Source organism: Trichosurus vulpecula, chromosome 8 (assembly GCF_011100635.1).
Source record: "Trichosurus vulpecula isolate mTriVul1 chromosome 8, mTriVul1.pri, whole genome shotgun sequence".
Taxonomy (NCBI): Eukaryota; Metazoa; Chordata; class Mammalia; order Diprotodontia; family Phalangeridae; genus Trichosurus; species Trichosurus vulpecula.
Genome location: NC_050580.1, coordinates 139,994,801 through 140,010,149, shown reverse-complemented (window position 1 = coordinate 140,010,149; position 15,349 = coordinate 139,994,801). Strand labels below are relative to the sequence as shown.

Here is a 15,349-nt window from a genome sequence, read left to right as displayed (position 1 = left end):
TTCTTACTGTTGTAGGGTTGGGCCTGACCTCTAGTATTATAGATCCATGTTGGAACAAAATGAGCCACTAGTAGGCTGTCATTTAACAGTATAAAGAAGGTTAACTTAGGCTAAGCATAGAAAGGCTACTCAACAGTGATACAGAATTTAGCTTAGGTTTACCCCTCCATACCAAATGTGCAGGAAAAGTTGGCAGGCTTTGGCCACATTTGTCTAGAAAACGCAATTATTCACCATGGTTTAATAAAGGAAACTGACCCGTGTGATTCCACTGCTTAAAAAATTCCAGTGGTTCATTTTTTCTTCTAACATAAGATACAGACTTTTTGGTTTGGCATTCAAAGCCCCTCACAATCTGGCTCCTGTCTTCCTTTCCAGGCTTATTATACATTATTCTCCATGTGTTCTAATTCCCTCAAAACCAGCCTGCTTACTCTTCCACATACACACTTATCTAAGCTTCTGTTTCTGTGTCTTAGTACCAGTTGTGCACCTTCCCCCCCACCACCAAAATGACCTTCCTCCTCACCTCTGCCTCTTAGAATTCCTCTCAGCTCAAGTGCCATCCACCTCCTACAAGAAGTCTTTCTTGAACCCTTATCTTGGATGTTTTGTATTTACTTGTGTACATGTTTATCCCTTTGATAGAATGTAAGCTTTGTGAGGGGCTTATGTTTCACTTGTGTCTTTGTATCCCTGACGCCTAGTACAATGTCGGACGGAGTAGTTACTTAACATAAGTCCTTGTTAATTCACTTAACACTTTAATTTGTTAAGTGTTAATCAGTGAATTATTGTGCTGAGTACTGCCAAATACTAAGGTGAATAAGACATACTATCCCAGGCCTGAAGGAATTTATAAATCTAATGAGGAGCTAAAATAGATGAAAAACTTATATTGGAAAATGAAATCATTTGGATTTGAAATCTGAGGATTATTTCAAATTCTAGCTTTACGATGTTGCTATGTGAGCTTGAGCAACTCATTTCACTTCTGGACCTTCGTTTCCGTTTCCTCATCTGAAAAATTAAAAGGCTAGGCTAGATGTCCTCCAAGATCCCTCCCACCTCAGTCTATGAACCTGTTTTAAAAGAAAACTATATAAACTATAAAATCTGATAAACAATCCTGCAGTTCTAACTATGATCACAAGGTGGCACTCTTGCCTCACAATATAAGCAAAGGATAAATCAGGCCCAGCGATGTCCAATTTAAGTTTGTTTTTCTTAATGGAAAATGACTTAATTTTTAATTTTCTATGATTAGAATTTATTTAATTTCAGTTCCAAATTCTCTCCCTTCTCCTCCCCTCACCCATTAAGAAGGCAAGAAAAAAACCATTTATAAATATGTACAGTTATGCTAAAAAAAAAATTCCTTATTAGCCATGTCAAAAAAAAGAAAAAGAGAAGAAAATATGTTTCAGTTTGTACTCTGACTCCATCAGTTCTCTGGAAGTGCATAGTGTGTTTCATCATGAGTACTTTAGAATTGTGGTTGGTTATTGTTTTGATCAGTTACTAAATCAAAATCGATTATCTTTACAATACTCCTGTTACTGAATAAATTGTTCTCCTGGTTCTGCTCACTTCACTTTGCATCAGTTCATACAATTCTTCCTAGGTTTTTCTGAAATAAACCTGATCATCATTTCTTACAGCATAACAGTATAATACATTCATATACCATAACTATTTCCCAACTGTTGGGCATTCCCTCTGTTCCAATATTTTGCTACCACAGAAAAACCTGTAAATATTATGTACATATGGGTCCTTTTTCTCTTTCTTTGATCTCTTTGGTATATAGCCCTAGTAGCAATATTGCTGGGTCAAAAGGTATATGCAATTTTTTAGATTTTTAGAGCATAGTTCCAAATTGCTTTCCAAAATGATTGTTCTTGTGTTCTCTAAATAATTTGAGGAGAGGGCAGTAGTAACAACTAGAAAGATTTTTTAAAAAAGATTCTCACAGGAGGCAGTATGTGTGCTGAACATGTTATTTTATGGAAGAGAGACTGGTTTTTCAACCCTGGGCTTATATAAATTTTATAATGAACTGGGAAGTATCATGGTACATTAGTAAACCTATTTTCCTATATCCCCTCCAAATCTAATAATTGTCTCAGTGATTTGTTGGTACCTCAGAATAATGGTAATGTGCTTTTCCTTATACCTTTTCTTCTAAAGACACATAGTAACCTACTTTTATAATACTGAATATTTGATGCAATGGCTAATTTCCTGCACTTTTTGGATCCTAGGAGCTAAGTCTAGGGCTAGAATGGATCTTCTAGGTTATCTGGTCCAATATCTTTTTAACAAATGAAGAAACAGGCTGAAATGTGACAATTTGCTGAGGTTCACACAAGTAGTAAGTGGCAAATCTGGGATTCAAACTCATGTCCCGTGACTTCTAGTTAAGCACATTCTTTGTGGTGCACCAGGATACTTCCCAGTTCATTGTAAAATTATTTATATAAGCACAGGGTTGGAAAACTAATCTCTCTTCCATAAAATAATATGTTCAGCACACATACTACCTCCCATTGGAAGCTTTTTATTTTAATCTTTCTAGTTGTTACTACTGCTGTCTCCTCAAATTATTTCGTATTTACTTACCTGTTTACATGTCCTCTCTCCCCAATAGATTGTAAGTTCCTTAAGGGCAGATTCCTTTGTTATTGGGTTTTTTTTAATCCCTATCACCTAACAGTACCTTACCCATAGACAATTTTATTTGTATGTATATGTAAATGTACATGTATATATACATATGTATTTATTTATTTATATATACACACATGCATGTATGTGTGTATGTATATATTAAATGTGTGTATATATACCTACACACCCACGTTGACACCCATACACACACACACACACACACACACACATGCAGATTTGTTAGCAGGAAGACCGATGTTATATTTGGGTCTTTTGGTGAAACTTGAGACCTATGTTCCATCTCTGTGGTGGCTTAAAGTAAATCAGCAGAAGGCTCTCTGCTCGTTTTTTTATTCCATCCAAGAACATCTGTGTTGGGTTTTCATAGGCTAGTGGGAAATCTCCAGAGTTAACAGGTGTTTAATTCTTGAGGCAAACTGATGTTGCTTGCAAGGAGACAGTCCTGTTGTCAACCTGCAAGAGCTCTTTCACTAACAGACCTTAAGATTTGGCTCCATCTCTTCTGTAGAGTCAAATTTCTTGGTGAGGAGATACTCTTGACTGACCAGAGGTGTTGAAAATACAAGCTATTGACAACAGCAAATTTGGAGATGAATAGATCCTAATTAACCTTCTGGGGACGTCTCTATATGGCATACTTGTATCTCTGTAATAGTCAAATTAGCTGAGAATTGGGAACATGTTCTACAATGAAAACTAGGACTCTTTAGTTCAGAAAAGTGAAGACTAAGAGGTTGGTGTAGTAGTAAAGAATGTTGGATTTAGAGTCAGAGGACCTGGGTTTGAATCCTCTTTCTATTTTCACCTCTGTGTCCTGGGGCAAATCACTTCTATCTGGTCCTCAGTTTCCTCAACTATAAAATGAGAGAGTTAAACTAGATTATCTCTAGTTCTAAATCCTAAGGTCCTGAGTGTCAGGTGACATTACTAACATGTTAAAAATGTATGGCACAGATTAAAGTCGTCATGCAGTTGTGCCCTTAAACCTGAAATACTAGGTTAAGGGGCGGCCTCTTAGTTCAGATAAATTTAATATAAATGAGAAATGCTACTTCACAGAGAGGGGAAGAAACTTATTGCCCCCAGAGGATAGTAGCGGCAAGAAATTTTTAAAAAGAGTTCTAACAGATTTATGAAAATTAAAGCCATAACTGGCTACTGATGTTTGTCCTTTGTTCTCGAACAGGACCATGACATCAGGAGGGTGATGTCATCACATGCAAGTGAACTGGATTTAAGTGAGGGAGGGCTGGGCAAAGTCACAAGCTTTACTTTCTCCTCTGGAATCATCTGGGTCCAGTGGCAAGATATAGATCAAGATGACTGGGGACGGCCCTGGATGCAGTGGGACACCAGGTTAGCACCCCCTTTGATAAGGATGGAAGAGGTCCTAGTGGCCTTTAAAACACATATACAGTTAAGGCATTGCCACCTATTCTGTGACATCTCACTGGCTACTAGGAAAAGCCCAGACATAAGTAATCCTGCAAGTTGACATAAAGGAAAGCAAGAATGCCCTATCGAGTTTCATCCGGTGTCGATAATGCTGAGGCAGATGCACAAAGGTTAGAACCAATATGGCAACTCTTGTGTTTCTATATGAGTCACAGCTTTAAGAAGATCTGCTTCTAAAGAATTAAATGCCCTTAAAGTCCAACTGCTTTTAGCCTAAGGACAGTACTTTATCATCATAGGACAATACCAATGTTAACCACCAGATGGCATTTTTACAGTCTGGATATAGCAATCCTTAGACCACTTATCTCATAAACTGTGTTAGGAAAATCCAAATCTCTTCACACTTCATTCTGCTAGGTCTCCACAGCTTTGTGTCAAGCATTCCCACCGTTATTTCTTCTATTTATTATATTCTCTCTCTCCCTTACTAGGCACTGGTCAGCTGGTTGAGGGCAGGGATTGTATATTATTCATGTTTTTATCTCCTACGTTTTTAGCAGGGTCAATGCTTTGCACAAAGTAAGTGCTTAATAAATATTTGTTGAACACACAAATATATTTCGTAGACACAAAAAACACATATGCGAATCTGTAACCAGCTCTACTAGGGCTTTGCCTGAGGGCACCAGCTGATAGCCTATAGCAGGCGTATACTTCTTCCTACATTTGTCCTCCAGGTCTTGTGATCCTCTGCCTTCTACTGCCACCAACCAGACTTTCTCACCCAGCCCTGGGCCTCCATCTCATGAGGGTCTGGTTGCCATCAGCTATCTCTAGTGATTGCTGCCCTGGCCTATATATGCTGTGATGGCTTCAGGACCTGGGCCAGTGGCCAGGGGGGGAGTGTGAGGGTGCTATATTCCCTGGGATGAAGGATCCTGCACTGTCTCTACCAAGGCCTCAGGGGAAGTGATGGTCAAATTTGCCTGGCTTACATAAGGTGCCTCCTGGCTTTTTCCTTAGGGAAGAAAAAACATGCATAGAATTTAAAGTATCTTAACACAGCTTACTTATTTGTAGCCATTAGAGATCTGGGAAAGCCTGGAGATGAGATAGGCCTACACCTAACAACTAAATAGGGGAGGGATTTGGAAAGGCTTCTCTGCAGAAACATTTGATTTTCGCTGGAATTTGAAGGAAGACAGAGATAGCAGGAGGTAAAGGCAAGGAAGGAGAGCATCCAGGTATGTGAGAGAACCAGTGTGAAATGCTCCAGTTGGGAAAGATAGTCTTTTTTGAAGAACAGGAAGAAGGCCAGAGTCCCTGGGATCGAGGGAGGGGAAAGCGTGAGAGGACTATAAAGGTAGGTGGGACACCAAACAGTATTTTATGTAGGGAGGCACTGGAATTTATACTAGTGATTATACTATTTATACTAGTGAGCCACTGGAATTTATTGGCTACAAGGGGGGAGGGCAGCTGGGGGAGGAAAAATGTTCAGGTGACCAAGGTCAAATCTAAGCTTTAAAAATATCTTTTTGACAGCTGGGTAGAGGACAGACTATAGTAAGGAGAGACTTGTGGCAGGCAGTCTAGGCAGCAGGTGTGAGGTGAGGAATCCTTCCAGTCATCCAGGCTCATAATCTCATCATCCTAAATTCTTCTCTTGTGTTTATCCCACATATTGAACCAGTTGACAAATCTTGTAACTTTTTGCTCTACAAACATTTTTCGCCTACGTCCTGTTCCCTGGGATCACAGAGACACCGCCTAATTCAAGCCCTCATCACACCTTACCTGGACTATTGCAATAATTTTCTCATTGTTGTCTCTGACTCACATCCATTCCAATCCATTCTCCATTCAGCTGTCAAAGTGATTTTTCTAATGTATAGGACTGACTGTCACCCTCTTGTTCAGTAAACTCTAAGATCTCCCTATTCCCTCCAGAATCAAATATAAAGTCCTTTGTTTGGCATTCAAAGCCCTTTACAACCTGCCATCTTCCTACTGTTCCAATCTTCTTATATTCTACTCTCCTCTGCATATAACTACATTACAGTGATATTGGCCTACTTGCTATATCTAACATGTGGCATTATATCTCCCATCTCTGTGCCCTTGCACATGCTGTTCCCGTGCTCTCCTTCCCAACCTCTGACTCTCTGGATTCCTTTTGAGACTCAATTAGATCATCTTCTCAAAGGGGCCTTTCCGTTCCCTCTCAGCTTCTAATCCTATCTCCCTCCTAAGGTTACTTTCCATCTACTCTATATTTGTCTTGTATGTTCTAATTTATGTGTATATATACACATATATACATGTGTATGTATATATATATATATATACATATATATGTAATATTGTCTCCTATGTTAGCATGTAAGGTCCTTGTGGACAAGGAATGTTCTGCTTTTTCTTTGTTTTTTAAATATCCCCTGGCACTTAACACAATGCCTGGCACATAGTGAGTGTTTAATAAATGCTTCTTTTTTGGTTGATGGATTCATAATAATGTGATTGCTTAATGTCTTCAAATTGTAATCAAAAAGAACTTTAAACTGACAAAGAAGTTTGTAGGAAAACATAATGTTTACTGGAGAGAAAAGTAATAATATAAGAATAGCTGTCCAGAAGTAGTAATGTAAAAGAGAAGTTATCCAGAAATTCAGAGAGGTCCAAGAAAGAACTGGTGATGAAGCTAACTGTCTCAGATGCTAATACACAAATGTACAAAGTATAAGTAACAAGCAAAGAAAATGTGAAATTCAAATGCAAGTGGGCAAGTGTGACTTCATAGATATCACTTGTTTTGTTGTGATCCATGACCGGACCATGGCTCTGGAACAGTAGACCTAATTCAAAAGGATTAGGATAAGTAAAAGGGGTTATTTGGGGTAGTAGATGTCCTTATGTGAGGAAAATCCAGGAACCAGAATGGGGAAACACAATGGAGAACATATGAGTGAAGATTAACAAAGGCAGAAATAAAAGCAATATCGCCATTGACTTATATTGCAGACCATTTAAATAAGAAGAGCCAACAAATAAGTTTAAGGAACAGCTCATCAACCTGCACAGACCCATGATATAGTAATAATGAGAGACCTCAATTATCCAGACTAAAGTTGCTAAAGCTTCTAACAATTTCTTTGATTGCTTTAATTATAATTATATTACATTTTTCAAAAGATAGAGAAAACAATAAGCAGAGCTTCTGTTTTGGACCTGATTCAGGAGGAACTGGTTGCTGGGGTGAAAATGATGGCAACTTTGGGCACAAAAAGCTACTCCATCTTAGAATTTGTATTAGAGAAGAAGAGAAAAACCAAGAATGATCTAACACATACCCTATATTTTGAGAGACTAGATTTCGTGGGGCTCAGAGAAAGATGGGAAAGAACCCATGAACTAAAGTTCTACAGGAGGAGCTGGCCAGAAGTGATGTACAGCCCTCAAGAATGAAATCCTAGATACAAAGAGTAACAATTCTTTTGAGGAACAAAAGAAGAGTTGTTTAAGAACTTAAGAACCAAATAAGACTTTGTTTTAAAAGTGTTTTAAAAATACTTTTTTTTAGGTCAAAGTCATTCTGGAAATACTTTGATCCCTCAGAGATGAACTTCTATTATAACAAACAAAAATAATTATGTAGAAATAGCCGCTAAAATGGTCACATCTGAAAATACATGCATTGTCTTGCCCTTATAGCTTTGGGTTCCTCTCAGCCAAGAGGAGAGAACTATGTTTCATTTTGTTTTTTCTGGGTCCATTATTTGTTTTTTTAATTGCCCTAAGTTAAGGTTCCTTTGAATGGTCTTTTCATTTAATTCGTAGTCATTCTATACCTTTTTCTCCTGCTTCTGCTTATTTCCCTCTTCAATGTTTCTGCTTTTGGTCATCTCTGCCAATTTTCAGAGAGGGGGGTAAGACCTCAGAGTTAGTTAGAGTAGTTACCTACTTTCTAGTTTTTTCTAGCACTTCTTGTTAAATAGAAAGTCCTTCCTGCAGTACTTTGTATTCTTGGATTTATCAAACATGGGGTGACCATTTTCACTTGCTTCTGGTTCTTGCTCAGCTAATTTGCTTCAATGATTTACTTTTATTTTTTAACTAGTACTAAGTAGTTTTTATGATTGCTGCTTTATTATATAATTTGAAGTCTGGCCAAATGCTATAGCCCTTTCATTTTTCCTTTTTTTCATTATGTCCCGTGAGATTCTGTACTTTCTGTTCCTTCAGAGGAATTTTATTATCTAATTTAGGTTTTTAAAAGACAGAAGATGGAAGCAAGTACAGGTAATGAATGATGAATTAGAAAATGAGACACAATTCTCAGAATAGTGTCCGGAGGGCTAAGAGTAAAAATGAGCTGAGGTTGGTAGGGAAAGCTAAGGACAACAGCAACAAAAAAGTCTGTGTTATTATACCTGTATGTAAGAAAGAGTAGGATCAAAGGAATGATAAGACTGATACTTAGGGTGGGACAATGATAACAGACAATGGGGAGAAGGCAGAGTTAGTCTGCCCTATTTTGTTTTCTGCCCCCCCCCCCCAAAAAAAAAGAAAGAATGATCTTTGGCCTGGAAAACATAGGGAAAAAATGACTAATAGGGAGTTTTGTTGTTGAAGTTAAGTGGGGATGTGGGAAAGCCTTTGATGGATTCAAGTCACCAGACTCAGATGAAGGTAGTGAAGGGACTAGAAGATGTGAGCACTAAGCTACTTTTCAATAACCTTTGAAAGACTGTGGAGATTAAACGTTTCACCAAATTGGAGTAGGGTAAATGTCTTCATTTGAAAAAAAAAAAAAGGGAAGAGAACAGATTCTGGACACAGGAGGGCTTGACTGTGATTCTTGACAACATTCTAATGTATTACTAAAGAGATGATTAGTGACCATCCAGAAAAGAAAGTGGTGGCCACAAAGAGCTAGCATAGTCTCATCAGGAGCAAGTCATACCACACTAATCTCATTACCATTTTTGACATGGTTCCTTGACTGATAAATTACAGAAATGTGATTGCTTACTCAGGAAAAAAATAGATTAAATTTTAGTAAAGCACTCGATAGTGTTTCATGCTTTTCTTGTTGAAAATATGGAAAGATATGGGAGTAGATGATAGCACAATTTTGTTGTTGTTCAGTCATTTTCAGTCATGTCTGACTCTTTGTGACCCCATTTGGGGTTTTCTCAGCAGAGATCCTGGAGTGATTTGCTGTTTCCTTCTCCAGTTCATTTTACAGATGAGGAACTGAGGCAAACAGGATTAGGTGACTTGCCCAGAGTCACCCAGCTAGTTATTAGGAAGGTTCAGAATGGATTCAGTGGCCAGATTCAAAGAATTGATATTAATGGTTTAATATTAACTTTTAGAAAAAGGCCTCTAGTGGACTGCCCCAGAAATCCGTGCACTTTTAAGACATTTTTATGTGTGCATGCATGCCTGGAGGCATGCATAAACTGCATACTTGTCAAATTTGCAAATGACACAATGCTAGCGCACAGGGGGAGGAGATAATTAACGCATTGAATAATCAAGAATCAGTACCTAATATGATTCTGATTATCTAGAACATTGAGATGAGTCTAACAAGATGAAATTTAACACGGGCAAACAAAATCTTATACTTGGATTAAAAATCACTTTCATAAGTATAAGAAGGGTGGGGGAGACATAAACAATTCATCTGAAAAAGATCTAGAGTTCTTAGTATACGATGAACTCAATATAAATAACAGAATGATATAGCAAGAACAATTAAAAAAAATAAGTTTTAGGCTATATATTGAGAGTCCAGGATGAGGGAGGTGATGATCGTGGTGTACTCTGCTGTAGTCATCTTGTATCTGGAGCCTTATTCAGGTCAGAGACCTTAATTAGGAAGGATATTGATGAACTTGAGGATGGTGAAGGGGACTTCAAGGTCATGCCTCGTGAAGACTGGTTGTAAATAGTTGAGATATGGGTACGCAATGGCTATCTTCAAGTATTTGAAGGGCTGTCATGTGGAAGAGGAATACATCTTTTCTTTTTGGATCCAGAAGGAAGATCTATGAGCAATGGATGAGTGTTACAAAGAGATCATGTAAGGACATGTAAGGAAAAACTTCCAACCATCAGGGCTATCCAAAGTTGGAATGGCTTGCCTTTCGATGTAGGGATTTCCCTTTCATTGGAGGTCTTCAAGCAAAAGATAAACATTTGCTGGGTATGTTGCAGAGGGGATTCTTATCAACTGATGGATCTGCAAGCATTTATTAAATAAATGCATATCATGTGCCCTGGCATTGTGCTAAGGGCTGGGGAATACAAAGAATGAAGTAATCCCTACTCTCTAATGGAATTCTAATGGAATGTTGCACAGAGCCTGATTATACTTGAGGTCCCTTCTAACTCTTGAGATACTGTGATTCTGTAAAGCAAAAATGTGTGGCCAGAACTCCATAGAAACCAAATTTCTGCCAAATTCCAAGTTGTAATTCCAGTTCAAGGATAGAAGTTTCCTTTTGAGCTAAATACACGGGGGTCAACTTGTTTTGCAGCTAACAAAAAGAAAATAGGCCTTTTAACGTCCTGTGATTCATGTTAAAAATATCTTTTCTTTTTGATACTACTTTGTTTTTATGTAGGATTTTTCATGCACTCTTCTAGGATTAGATTGGTTTTTGAGAGCCTCTTTTAGCTAATTTGTCAACGTTTCAAATAATCACTTAATCCTTATATGGAAGAGAGAGTATGTTTTGTGTGACCTTTAAAACAACATTGGTCTGAGAGGGCTGAGTTTTAAATGAAGGCAAATCCCTTCTCTTTTCTGTTTTTTTCCCCTTTTGCTAGACTCACTTACTTAATTATCTACTTGATCGATTGCATGTGGTTTCAGAGTGTGTGGATATGCCAATCAGTAAAACCAATACACATTTATTAAGTGCCTATTCTGTGCCAGGCACTGTGCTAAGCAGTAAGGATACAAAGAGAAGGAAAAGACAGTCCCTGCTCTCAAGGAGCTCACAGTATAATGGGGCAGATGATAAGCAAATACATATATACAAATAAGCGATATGTAGGATAAGTAGGAAATAATTTAAAGAGGGAAGGCACTAGAATTAAGAGGGGTTGGGAATATACATCTTGGGAGGATCAGTGGGGGAGCATGTGTTTGCATCTGCTGATATATGGTGGCAACACACTGAAGAGAGAAGAGAATATGAAAGTTTGAGGCCGGGGTAGTCTATTTCACTGAGGATTCAAACATTGCTATACTTTAGTATGGCCCTCCTTGCACCAACGTTTAGGCTCAGTCCTGTAGGTCCAGAAGCTATAGGATTTAATTTTATGAGTTTTAATTTATCTAGTTATCAGAACTAATTCCATCAGTTAATCAGATTACATCTTAGAGACTTGATCTCTCCACTTGAAAAAAGTATATATTTTTTTCTGATAACAAGCATTTATTTTCTATCCCTCCCATTCTGGGGGAAAGAAGAAAAGAAAAACAAAACCTTTGTAACATATAAGCATAGTCATGCAAAACAAATTCCTGCAATGGCCATGTCCAAAAATATGTCTCATTCTATATATTTAATCCATCACCTCTCTTTTAGGTGAATATCATTCACATCTTTGTGTGAATTGATTTAATCAGCTGCTTCATCACTTTTAATATTAATTAGGGAACTGATGAAGGAAAAGAACGATTGAGGAGCCAGTAGAAAGTAGAACATTTAAAAGAAAATGGTGGAAGAAGAATGGAAAGGTGTGGTGGTAGAACGAATGTGAGACTTTGGAGTCAGGAGAGACCTGAGTTTGAATTCTGCTTCTTAGGCTTAATAGTTGTGTAACCAGGGGCAAGTGACTCAAAGTCTCCCAGCCTCAACTTCCTCATCTGTAAAATGGAGACGATATCTTTAGTACCTACCTCATGGAGGTAGAGTTAGGGTACACAAAAGCACACCATGAGTACCAGCTGTTTTCCTTGAGGTTGTCAGGGAATAAGATGAGAGAATTCAGTGCTTGGGGTCTTGGAGAGAAGGTGGCCAAAATCAAGTAGGAGTACTTCAAATTTTTGCCTGGCGAAAAAAAGCAATGGAAAAAGAATCAGGAGATTGAGGTCATAGGTCTGGTTCAGCTCGATAGTTGAGTGTCCCAGTGTCATCTTCTCTGTATGCCTTAATTTCTTCATATGTAAATGGAAGTTACCATGAGGATAAATTGCTCTAATATATGTGAGTATAAGAAGGCTTCAACTTAATATATTGGCCCGTTGACATGTTGCATATTCATCTTTGGAGGACAAGTCTTTAAATTTGGAAAAGATCATCTCCAGTGGGTCGGCTATGAGGGGATCTAGAGATTATTTTTTTCTGGCCATAGCAACTCACAAAAACTATCTAGTAGAGCTCAGAAGGGATTGTGAGAGGAGGTCTGGTATAGCGGAATGAACCCAGGACTCAGTATCAGGGGATACAGCCAACATTTCATAGCTGTGTCCATGGGCAAAGGTTTTTACCTCTCTGAGCTTCAGCCAAATTAATACCTGTCATATCTGCATCATAGAGTTACTGTGAGGATCAACTGAAAATAACATATGTATATTGCTTTGGGGGGTTCAAATGAATAAACTTTTAAAAAATTTCCATTGCTAAGTGTAATCGTCCAATTGCATAAGAACAAAATAAAGCACAGAAAAACTTAAACTTAACTACACAAACAAGACTCTAAATCATTATACATGTAATCATACAGGGTGTGGTGGGGGTGGGGCGGGAAACAACAACTGTGGGTACAGATTGTCCCAAAAATGTTAGTTCAGTTTTTAGCTACTTAAGTTGAAAAACGTACTAAGACTTTTGGGACACCCATATTTATTTTAAGAAGGAAACTACAAAGTCATCCTATGTATTTAATAATGACTTTGTTGCTTTGTTGTTTAATGTTATCTCTTTTCTATTATTTTAGTCATTATGTTTTATTCTTTCAGTTTTGCTTTCTTTCAATATAATCACTTCACATGATTCTTTCAATATTTCTTTGATTTCTTGATATTCATCACTCTTTAAGGCACAATAATATTATATTCCCTTCAGATGCCATAATTTGTCCAGCCATTTGTTTATCATTGGGCACATTGTTTATTTTCAGTTTGTTACCATTACAAATAGTGCTGCCATGAATATTCCTGTACATATGGGTCTCTTTTTTCCCCAATCAATAAAGCCTTTAGGCTATAAACCTCATACTAGGATGACAGAATCAGAGTATGAACGTTTTTGTTCTCTTATTCTATAATTAATTTTTCTTTCCAAAAAGATGGAAATAATTCACATCTTGACAAGCAGTGCATCAGCATGCCAGTTTTTCTTTCTTTTCGTGTGTTTAATTTTATTGACGCATTTGATTTTATATTGTTGACACTTCCTTACAACTCCCCTTCCCCCGCCAAAACCCTCACAAAATTACATCCCCCCAAGCAATTTATCTGTTTATTAACAGAAAGAAGGGGTATGTCATTCAACTTTGATGGTGTGTTACTAACATTAACCATTATATTTGACCAGATTTTATTGTTTCTCCATCTGGACTTTATTTACGATGTAGTCATTATGTCTACACACACACACACACACACACACACACACACACACACACACACACACAGAGTATATATTTGTACACATACACAGCCTCACATATATATCAAATGTATGTAAATCTACATATCAAATCTGGCCTCAGAAACTAGCTGTGTGACTCTGTCATTTAATTCTATTTGCCTCAGTTTCCTCATCTGTAAAATGAACTAGAGAAGGAAATGGCAAACCATTCCAGTATCTTTGCCAAGAAAACCTCAAATGGGGCACAAAGAATGGTACATGACTGAAATGACTGAACAACAACAGTCATCATGTACTTTCTTTAATCTGCTTTCTTCAATCTGTACCACTTTATATGGCTTCCCATGTTTCACTAAAATTTTCATTCCTACTGATACAATAATATCCTGTTATATAAACATAACATAATTTGGTCAGTCCTTCCCCAATCTTTGGACAGATGTTTTGCTTCTAACAATGAAGACTTGTCCTCCAAAGATGAATATGCGACATGTCAATGGGCCTATTAAGTTGAAATCTTCTTATACTCACATATATTGGAGCAGTTTATCCTCATGATAACTTCCATTTACATATGAAGAAATTGAGGCATACAGAGGAGATAACACTGGGAGACTCAACTATTGAGCTGAACGAGATCTATGACCTCAATCTCCTGATTCTTTTTCCATTATATGGCACCTACTATGCGCCACATACCATGCTAAGTGCTGTACAAATATCTAATTTGATCCTCACGACAATCTTTCCATTCATTCTTTGAAGACCAATTTAAATGACACTTCTTCCAGGAACTCTTCCCTATTCTCTCAGGCAGTAATGACCTCCCTCCTCAGTTCCCAGATAGCATTTTGTTCTATGACTTAGTAGGGCCACATCTCAGGATTGTTTTAATTTGCTTTTCTCTGATCATTAACAATTTTGAATGTCTTTTCAAGTGGTTGCTGATCATTTTCATTTCTCCTTTCAAGAATTTCCTGTTCAAATTTGTTGACTGCTGGTCTCTGGGAGAATGGTTCTTATTAATTTATATAAATTCCTTGTGGGTTTTGAATGTTAGTCTTTTATCAGAAATGTTTGATACAAAGATTCTTTTTCCCTAGTCTGTATCTTGTTTTCTTTCCCGGCTGCATTACTTTTAGATGTACAAAAATGTTAAAGCACTTTTTACTTTGATAGACAACATGGTGTGAAAAGAGCTCTGAATTTTGAATCAGAGCAACCTGTGTTAATAACCCTGACCTGCTCATTGCTAGCTGTGTGACTGCACTTAACCTCTCTGAGGTTTGGTTTTTTTTTAAAATTCATCTGTAAAATGGAAATAATAATTATGACAAAGGTGTTGTAAGTTTCAGATGAGATGTAAAGTGTTTTATAAATCTTAAAGTGTTAGATAAATGTCAGATATAATTACTGAGATTTTATAAGTGGCAGGAATACCCAAATCTTTGTAATATGAAATATTGAAATTCTACTTATATCAAAATTTCCTGTGATAGTGCAAGTATCGTAAAATATTGTTACCATAAAATGCAATATTCCAAAGTTGATAAGATATTCAGCTAGTGAATGTTGAGTTGCCCCCAGATGCTAAGATAAGTGCCTTTTTAAAATTGGTTCTTGGTTGCCATATTTCTCTTGTG

At 37.3% G+C, this 15,349-nt stretch overlaps 1 long non-coding RNA gene and 1 pseudogene across 1 annotated transcript in view; one reads left to right on the top strand and one right to left on the bottom strand.

Moving 5' to 3' along the window:
* The window catches only part of LOC118828873, a 49,931-nt gene that overhangs the window by 8,832 nt on the left and 25,750 nt on the right, over positions 1 to 15,349 (bottom strand). Inside the window, exon 2 of the long non-coding RNA XR_005008976.1 lies at positions 12,011 to 12,161. This is a non-coding gene — a long non-coding RNA (uncharacterized LOC118828873). The remainder of the gene's footprint in view (positions 1 to 12,010; positions 12,162 to 15,349) is intronic.
* LOC118830402 lies at positions 4,036 to 4,153 on the top strand (annotated as a pseudogene).